The sequence below is a fragment of the Pholis gunnellus genome, assembly GCF_910591455.1.
Source record: "Pholis gunnellus genome assembly, chromosome: 14".
NCBI lineage: Eukaryota > Metazoa > Chordata > Actinopteri > Perciformes > Pholidae > Pholis > Pholis gunnellus.
Window position 1 is genome coordinate 11,788,552 of NC_136541.1, and position 9,513 is coordinate 11,798,064.

A 9,513-nucleotide genomic window follows, 5' to 3' on the forward strand; every position below is an offset into this window, starting at 1 on the left:
AATGTCCGTTTAAAGAGAACTGTCCATTGCAGTGTGTGTGTTCATTACTTGACACTTGTGGATTTGTGACTATTGACATAAAGCCAAACTTCCTATTGCCCCCTCTCAGGTTGTGTTTGCATGTCTGCATGTGTTTTCTGCTGGTTGGGAATCAGTCTTTTCTTCTCTTCCCCCTCAGACTGAGGACCGGAGAGCTCACACAGAGGATAGGGTTCAGTGTCTAGATGATACAACAGTGCCAAGATAAAAGCAAACATTTGCTTAAATCTAACTCTTAAGACAGCTCAACATCTGTAGACCTTCAATACAATCAATCTTTTTTTTTTTTTTTTTTTTTTTTAACCCAACCTGTTTAATTTTGCTTTGTTTTAATTGGGGGGAAAAAAACCCACTTTTCATCTGCTTCCTCTTAAATACTGTCTTCCACATGTACTGGGAGATATACGTGTTACAAATCTGTACAAAGCATCCGAGTCTTCACACCGTCTCTCTTCTCCGAGGAGAGGCGTAACTGACACTGTGCGGGACACGTCATGTGCATGCCAAAGTGGAAACTTCTTCATGAGAAAAGTACAAATAAGTTCCACATTAACTGTTGCTTTGGTGGCATTTTGCTGTATGGACTTTAACGTCCATGTTTTCCTAATCTTATTTGATTCATATACGCATTGTTCTGAATGCTAAGTTATTATGTATAATTGCAAAGAGGTGTTTTTTCTTTTTTTTTTATAAGCACCGGGGCTTAACTTTTTTATTACAATGCTTGTTTTTTCACACACATTAACAAACCAGACAGACATGAATGAGTGAAATTAAGAAGTGAAATGTTCTGCTCAGATCAGAATAATGATATATGAAAAGCGCCTGTGGTAGTGCTGTGTTGTATATTTTACTTTGGCGAATGTGTTGCAGATCAGTGGGAATTAAAAAGGTCAATATCCAGATGATAACTTCGTGACCTTAATATTGACCTGACCTACAAACACTAATGTAGAACAAATCACTCATTGGTTTATTTCTTCTGACATGTGTTTTCTTCAGCACGCCAGCTGTCAGCGCAGTTCCTATCTAAAACAACTGCCTGTATATAATACTATATTTCTATTAGACCAGTCAGCTCAGTATTTACAACCATCTGACCTGATTCTGGCCTCTCTATGACCCTCGTTTATATGCTTGTTTGTTTATTGTGAAGGAGCAAACAATTGGAGAAAGTGCAGTTTAAATGGTCATTACATATCTGAAACTATATGTCACAAAGAAAGAAGAAAATGTGTGTCTGTTAGGGCAGACTTTTTCCTGTGCAATTAAAGGTGTATTAGATTGTAAAAAGAAAAAGAAAAAAACTCAAGAAAACTAGAACAAAAATAAGCATTTCTCTTTCAGTATTTTTACGATAATCATATGCAAATAAATTATTAAACGGATCTCTGGCATTCTCTTTGATTTCTTGGCGGGTTCACCGGGCTAAGTTCCGGGTCTTACGTTATCCGACCGGGGGATGAAAAGACGGAATAGCAAGTGTGTTTTACCTCCTCAGTCGGAATATCACAGCAGCTTTGGACGGACTCATTAAGATTTAAGATTAATCAAAGGCTGGTCCACGCAGCTCGCCAATTAGCGAGACCACAGGACTATTCTGGGGATTTCAGTCTCTGTTGCTGCTGGAGAGGCTTCAAGGAGGCAAAGTTAATCTGGCTTCACACCAAATGTCAGTGTTGTTTGGCTTTAATCCGTCAGCCAGGATACAAACCGGGTCTCTTTCCATTCCAGTGCAGATGAGAGAAGCTGTCACCTTCTGTTTTTATTGACTGAAAAAGAGGCTCTTCTGTCGGGGGCTCCGGCAGTTCACACTTACCCATTTGTGACTCGCTGCTCAGACAGCAGCTGCAAACGGGAGGACTGGTGATGTTGTGTTCTCTCCATGTTCTCTAATCATCTCTGCTGCTCTCACAAGATGTGCACACACACGGTCGACACAAAGGTCTCGTGAGGCACACGGATCGAAATGTGCAGCATACCGTATGCAGACGCTGAGTGTTATTTCACTGGGCGACTCACAGAGCTTTTTATCATTGGTGTCAAAGCTTTGAAGGTAGACAGCAGATAAATGCAGATCTTTCCGTTGATGCAAAACAAAGGAGGTGTAGAAATTCTTGACCATTAGTCTGTTTTGTGGTGGGCCCAGCTTTTAATGAAGCTCTAAAACACAAGAGGAGCCTGTAAAGACCCTCACACGCGTTGCTTGTTATTTCCCATTGCCTCTGACATCTGACACAATGTCAAAAGTGAGATTTTTCATCCTGTTTACCATTAAACATTTCAAGCGTCTCCAGCTTCGCAGGCTGCAGTGGCTCGCTTCTCACTAGAGCAAACACTCGCAGCCCTCCATCTCAGCCGAGCTGGATGGAATGTTTTTCACTGCTGCATCTTCAAAATGATGCAAAATGGCAGCAAACCTAAAGGAAAATATCTCATTATTGTATTACAGGCCAGCAAGTGATGGTAAATCAGCTGCGACAGTCCTTCACAGAGGTTTTAATGAGTGTGCTTGGTGTAGGGGGAAAATTTCATGGCTGCTGGTTGCTCGTCAGTGACCAGGCAATCTGCGGTTCAACGTCAAATCCCTACATCCCCAAAGTGATCCCCACGATTACTGAGAGATTAACAGCGGCTCGGCCGTTATACTGGATGTACATAATCATGCACGAATACCAGCCAAGATAAGACACACACACAGAAGACACATAGGCACCAAATGCATAACCATACACACTTGCACACACACACCACTCACACACAGATCTGCTGGATTGGCAGTGATTTGTCAGATTTAGCTGCATCTACTTGCCTTCTGAATGCACCAGTCAGTTCTCTTCCAAGCTCAAAGTACTCATTTGCCATCCTGTCCAAAGCAAGTTTAATGCCTCCAATTACGGAGGGTCTGCAAGCAGGCAGATTTGGAGCGAGGAGGCTTGGCATGAGAGTTTGCTACGCATCAGGGCCTTTTAACAGAGTAGTGATTTGCTGCTACTGGTGCTGAAGCTGCCTGTGCCGGCTCATCAATGGAAAACTACCCTCTTTGTGGCGAAAGCGCATGCAGCAGTAAGCCGTAACTGTGGGGAGAAACACAAAAAAATCAGGCTTTTTAACGACTCGGTACCGGCTCTTCTCCACACTCACTGTGGAGGCATTTCTGCATCTCTGCACTGCAAGCACAAATGGAAATCAAAGTCTTTTCAGCAATCATTTTTATGTCAAATGTGCTGTATTTTAATTGAATATTATAAGATACCGCACGGCAGAAAGTGATGGTTGAAAGGCGGCAAATGAAGGAAACACAGACAACATAGCTGCAGTGATGCTGCAACATAACAAGTGCTATGGTGCATCATATGACAGTGAAGAGAAACATTTTATGATCTTTTTTTACTCCAATCGGCTTTGATCTGACATTGACGGTGAAGTGTTTTGAGTTCATCCATATTTGAGGTTAACTGTATTGTCTCCAAAGATGTGTGCATAAATCCCAAAGAGGCTGATTTTATTGATCGATATTGATATCATTGATGATATGTAGCAGAATCAGAGACCTAGAATCTCCATGAAACTCAACCTCTGCTCTCACTTTAAGCTCTCTTCATGGCATAAAACATTTACTATTGCAGTTGAGACTAAACACTGTGCTCATGCATGATATATTTTGCTCACTTAAACCCACTGAAGACGCTGATTCATTTTTTTTATTCACAGACACTAATTAAACATTCAGAAATGTATAATCTGCAGTTTTCCCATGATTTTTTCAGTAAATCTATAATTCAGAAAAAAAAGCCACAAGTTATGAGTTATTCTTCTGTTTTAATCCAAATTAACGGATTACATTTACCATTCCTTATAACCAGATTATTGTAATCTTGTTAAAGATAATCCGTTACTCCCTAACTCTGGTCTTCAAGTATTATATCTGAACATTTCAGCAACGCAGCTGACACTAAATGCATCTGTAATCTTTACTGCAGCATCGTGTCGAATGGAAAGTATAAATGGGGAGCTGAAAAACATCTCATTACAGAGATACTCAATTTTACCCTCAAATGATTTGTTCACATTTAATTAAGAAAGCTGCAACACAGGAACACCCTTACAGACACACACACACACACACACACACACACACACACACACACACATACAAACACAGGTCTGCGGTGGTAAATAATGCCTCGCCTTTACCTCCCAGCACTTTCCTCATGAAAGCCCTCAGTGTTGCAGGGACTGATGATTAGCATGACAGTGCACTTTGTGCTCAGAGAGGCTTCCCTATACCACCTCGTGTGTGTGTCTCTCTGCAGTGTGTGCTCCAATGAATGGCCTCTGAAGCCCCGGACAATGATTAACGGGCGTCAGTACCCTGTTGGGTTTGAAGGACAGGATACTGTGCATCAGAGAAGTTGCTGTTAGCTTAACAAAGACTGGAAAAAGGGCTGAAACAGCCTGACTTTAATCGTTTTTACTATTTCGAACAAAAGCAAACTCTTCTGTAAAAATGGCAATTGGTCGTTTTATGTGCCAGACTATTTCTTGGCTGGGACCTGTAACTTCTGGGAGAAATACAGAGAAGTGAAACCCAGAACTTCCAGATACTGATCCTGAAGTAACAAAACCTCATTGAAAATCCCATTGACATCAACTCAAAGTGCACACGGAGAGAGCAGACCTCCACAAATAAAAGCTGTTTTCATTAGTGGAAAAATAATGTGCATCTCCGCCCCATGATTGGGATCTGCTCTATAACGGATTCTTCCTCGGCCCATGCTGCACCCTTTCATCAAGTTTCATGAAAATCGGGACAGTTTCCTGCCGACCTACTAACTGAACCGAAAACATAACCTCCTTAGGGAACTAAGATAATATATATAAATTATTTTGTATTATTATTAATTTTAAAGTAGTATAATCATTAAAACATACTTTGAATGCCATTATTGATGCATTCATCGCCTCAATCTTGCAGCTTAAATTGGAGGTCATTCTAACTGTTTTATGTACTGCTGGGGTAACATACGAATATATCGGAACGTATTTGTTGACTATATTTTTAATAAATAATCTGGATCTGCAAAGTAACAAGTAATTGAAGTTATGAATCAAGTAGAAAGAACAGTATTTCCCTCTGAAACAGAAAGTCAAATGAAACAGAATTACTTAAATAAAGTACAAGTACCTCAAAACAGTACTAATGAGTAAATGTACATTCCTCTACTGGTTTTTACGCTTTGTTTTATGTAAAGATTAAACTAACCAGATGCAACGTGTAAATCAGTGAGCAGATGGATTGTGTTACTGTTGGACTGGGCCAGGCTAGCTGTTTCCCCCTGTGTCTCTTTGTGCTAAGCTAAGCTAATTGGCTGCTGGCTCTGGCTGCGTATTCACCCTACCTGACATGTGGTATCATTCTTTTCATCTAACACTCTCCAAGAAAACGAATAAGCTGTGACTCTCACAGAGTGAAGAGGTGACACTGCATGGCTGAGTTTTGTGTGTGTTCTGCTCAAAGTCATGTTGCCAGGAGGTGAGAAAGAAACACTGTGACATTCTCCATTGTACACTATAAAATATATAACAAAATAGAGCCTGACGCAGCATCTGAAGGACCACATCTGAGTGCCAGGGTGTGTTTCAAAGCACCAACGCAGTGAGCTCTTGGTGAAAAGAGGGGCCAACAGAGATCATTAGCATGCATGTGAATGGGTTTCGAAAGAATGAACAGATTATGCATTTGGATGTTTGCTGATGAGATAGAGGGGTTTGGAACCCCTCAACCCAGTTTGAATGACAAATCCCCACCAGGGGAGGGGAAGGGCCACGGATAGAGAAGATCGAGAGGAGACAGATTTTAGGCTTTTGAGTAAACATAGTGGGGGGGGGGGGGGGGGGGGGGGGGGGGGGGGTGATGCTGTGGTCTCAGAGCAGATGTCCCAAATTGGGCAAAGAAAAGAAAAGAAGACCAAAGGGATCGGTGGATTCTGAGCTTAACTCCTATCTTTCTAAATCTGCAAAGTATCTGTGTGGAGCATCGGGGCGGATCGCACCGCCGGGCTACCAGTCAAAGTTTTGAGAGGTTGTTTTCAGAGCCCCCTTTGTTGTGGCCTGTGGAGCGTGTTAGCAACAAGGCTGCGAGTGAGAAGGCTGGCTGGCTGGCTTCAGGGACTCTCCTCTACATGGTGGAGGGCTTTACAGTTCACTGGAAAGATGAGGAGAGACAAGGAACAAAAGCACTTCCTCCCCGTCCGAGCTGAGAGCAGCGACGAGCCAGCTTGTCGCACTGTCTCGTCCTGTTAACAGGGTCAACGCCGCCGATGCCGACAGTGATGTGTGTCACCGCAGGTTTGTAATTAAATGGGAGGAGAGTGTTTGACTGAAATGCAGCGTGATCTCTTTTTGTCTATATCACAGAGACATGAGACACACACACACACACAAACACACACACACACACACAGATTGTTATCGCCTGAAACTACCTGTATATTCGAAATAAATGGCCTGCCAAGCATTTGATGGGTTGGCTAGAAATCCCAAATGCTTATAGTGCCGTGGCTGCTTTCAAGTAATCATCCCCATGGTAACATCTGACACCAGCTATTCATCATGCAGCCCATATAAACTCCAGCACATTCACAACAACACGCCACACCGTCAACTTTTCATACCCGCTGCACACAAAACATGTCTGTGCATGATGATACGTTCAAAATCCAATCCCCTAATTAAGGTTTAGCTGCGTGTCTGCTGCGTGTGTGCGTGTGCGTGTGTGCGTGTGTGTGTGTGTGTGTGTGTGTGTGTGCACGTGTTGCGTTGCATCATGCACTCCCCATGCATTCATTGTCAGTCGTTAGAGTTAATATGACAGGTGAAAGTGAATTTGTTAAGACGGCACTGACTCTAATGTGTTGCTATAGTTTATACCAGCCAGTCGAGTGTGCAGCGGATGAATATTCAGGAATCAAAGCTTCGTTTAGCGTTGACACATGCAGAAATGGAAATTATTTGGCTTGAAATCAAGATGACATGATGAGGATGCACACATAGCACAAATAGTCCGACTGCATGTAGCTGTTTTTTTTTGTTGTTTTCTTCTCACTCTCGCTGCGTTTTAACCATCTGTCAGTGATATTGATGTTTCTCACTGAGGGCCACAGGGCTCAGGATGGAGGAAGGGAGTGAGAGTGAGAAAATGTTTGCAGGACGTAGTCATACACATCTTCTCATCACTACTTTAGTGTCTGAGGCACATGGAGAGACCGCGGGCTTTATATTGATGGACTGCAATCAATTTTAGTCAGCGGTGAAAGACGTGATCAGATATTTTACTGCGACGACAATCGCAAGGGTCGTAGTATGTTAACTACATGTTAAAGTATACGTTACACTATGTAAAGTATTTCTAAATTGTTTTAGAATGATTTAGTTATTTCATAATTGCACTGGGAACTGGCTGATGACAAGAATAGGTTTTTCTTCCATTCTTGTCTGAAGTAACGGAACAGGAGTCGTTGGAAGAGTGAAGGGGACAGAAGGGGAACATTATGAAACACAAACATAGGATTAGTTGGCTCATCGCCGCGTTAGCCATGTAACCGTTGTGGCTCTGTTTGGTCCAAACTAAAAAATATCAGCAACCATTTGATGGATTGCCATAAAGTTTTGAACAGAGCTTCATGTCATTATTACCTTACGTAGTGTCACTTGAGGGATGATGTAGTATCTGTAAACTGCAGAGCTTTGCGTTGTGGCTTGTTAGTAGATAGTAGTGTACATGCCATGGAAACTACTTTGTCATTCCACTGTGGGTTTTTTTTTTATTGGGCACATTATAGTGGAAACATTTCAGACACACGTTGCACACTGTAGAACGCTAAATAGGCAGTGATTTCGGACACACTGAGCCTGCTGAACATTAGCACGTTTCCATTATCACCGTCTATCAGCCTCACGGAGCTGCAAGCACGGCTTCAGACTCGCAGCCTCGTTTGAATCTAGATGTCAAACGCTTACAAAGTATTTCAAAGTCCTAATTCGGCACAAAGGGTGTTGCTTTTTAAACGGTTCGTCAAGCTGAAATATTGCAGTTCATTGTTTTTGCTCCGGCTTCAAAGAGTGGAGTAGAAGAAAGCCGTGCTCTCGGCTGCTCGAGGTTCGCTATCTGTGGACTGCAGATAATGAGGTGGTATCTGTTCGCTGGAAGAGAGCAGCCCAGCCGGACCAGAGCACCGGTCCGCGGAGAATCAGCATTTCATCCAGTCAAACATGTGGCATAAGGTTTTGTAAGGTACATGCTGAATTCCTCCAGGTTTAATGTCTCCATCAAAAAAAAAAGATCAAAAGGAAGGGATTAGAGCAACATAACAGAGGTAAGTGTGGAGAGGAGTCTTCACTAAACTCAAGAGCGCTTTTGATACAGCTCATCCCTGCCAAACCGTAGCCATGGCAACAGTGGAGAGGGAAGTGTGCAGCATTGATAAGAGTGCGACAGGGGATGAAGGGGTTGACAGATCATTTTGGAGAAGTCTGACCCTTCTGCCGAAGGACCGTCGTCTTGTCTGGGAAATTAATACCATACGCAGATGGTGTGTAGAGATTGACAGTCTCGGACCCAATTCTCTCTGTGGTTGCAATTTAACACATATCATACTACAAAGTGTTAACTTCAGACACTAGTGAGGGTATTTTCACACTGTAAATGTCTGTGACTGGGTCTCTTCTTCAAGTCCTTTAGGATTTATCTGCTGTGCCAAGCTTACTCTGCTTCACATTGTTGGGGAAATATGCACAAAACTGCACTACCATGCCTGTAGCTGGGCATTAGCACGGTGCTACAGTGACGGATATCATCCAGAAATAGACGCTCCACATCAAGGGCTCCGGTTTAAGAAGGACGGGATCGCATAAGGTGTCAAATTAAACATCGACGTTCCCTAATTTGTTGAAAAAAACATGCTCTTCTTGCATGTACGATTTTGTGTAAACAAGACTCGGAAAAAGACTTACTGAAAACCACTGGGAGTGTTTCATTTCCCCTCTTCATCTCTGAGCACATGAAGAGAGAGAAAAAAAGAGGAAGAGGATGAGCAATGTACAGTAGAAGGGCCTCCAGCCTGCCTCAGGGGCAGCACGCCGGATACAGCATGTGATTTCAAAAACAACGTTAGTTTTTGCACCACTGATTCAGGCAGAGTGTACTTAATTAGTAAAAATGGACACTAATTGAGCCCCAGCTGTATGTGGAGGGAGAAAAAAAAGTGAATCTCTGAGCACACACCAGCCCAAGAGCTCCAAGTCTCTCTGATCCTCTTCTCCCCCCTGAGCTCCGTCTGTTCACTCACTGAGCGTAGCGGCTTGTTAGCACACTGGGAGATTTGTAAGGATAATGAAAAGTCGAGAGAAAATGGGAGATTCAGCTTGAAGAAGAGGGACTTCAGGACTTTGCTTTACAACATGTTGTGCATG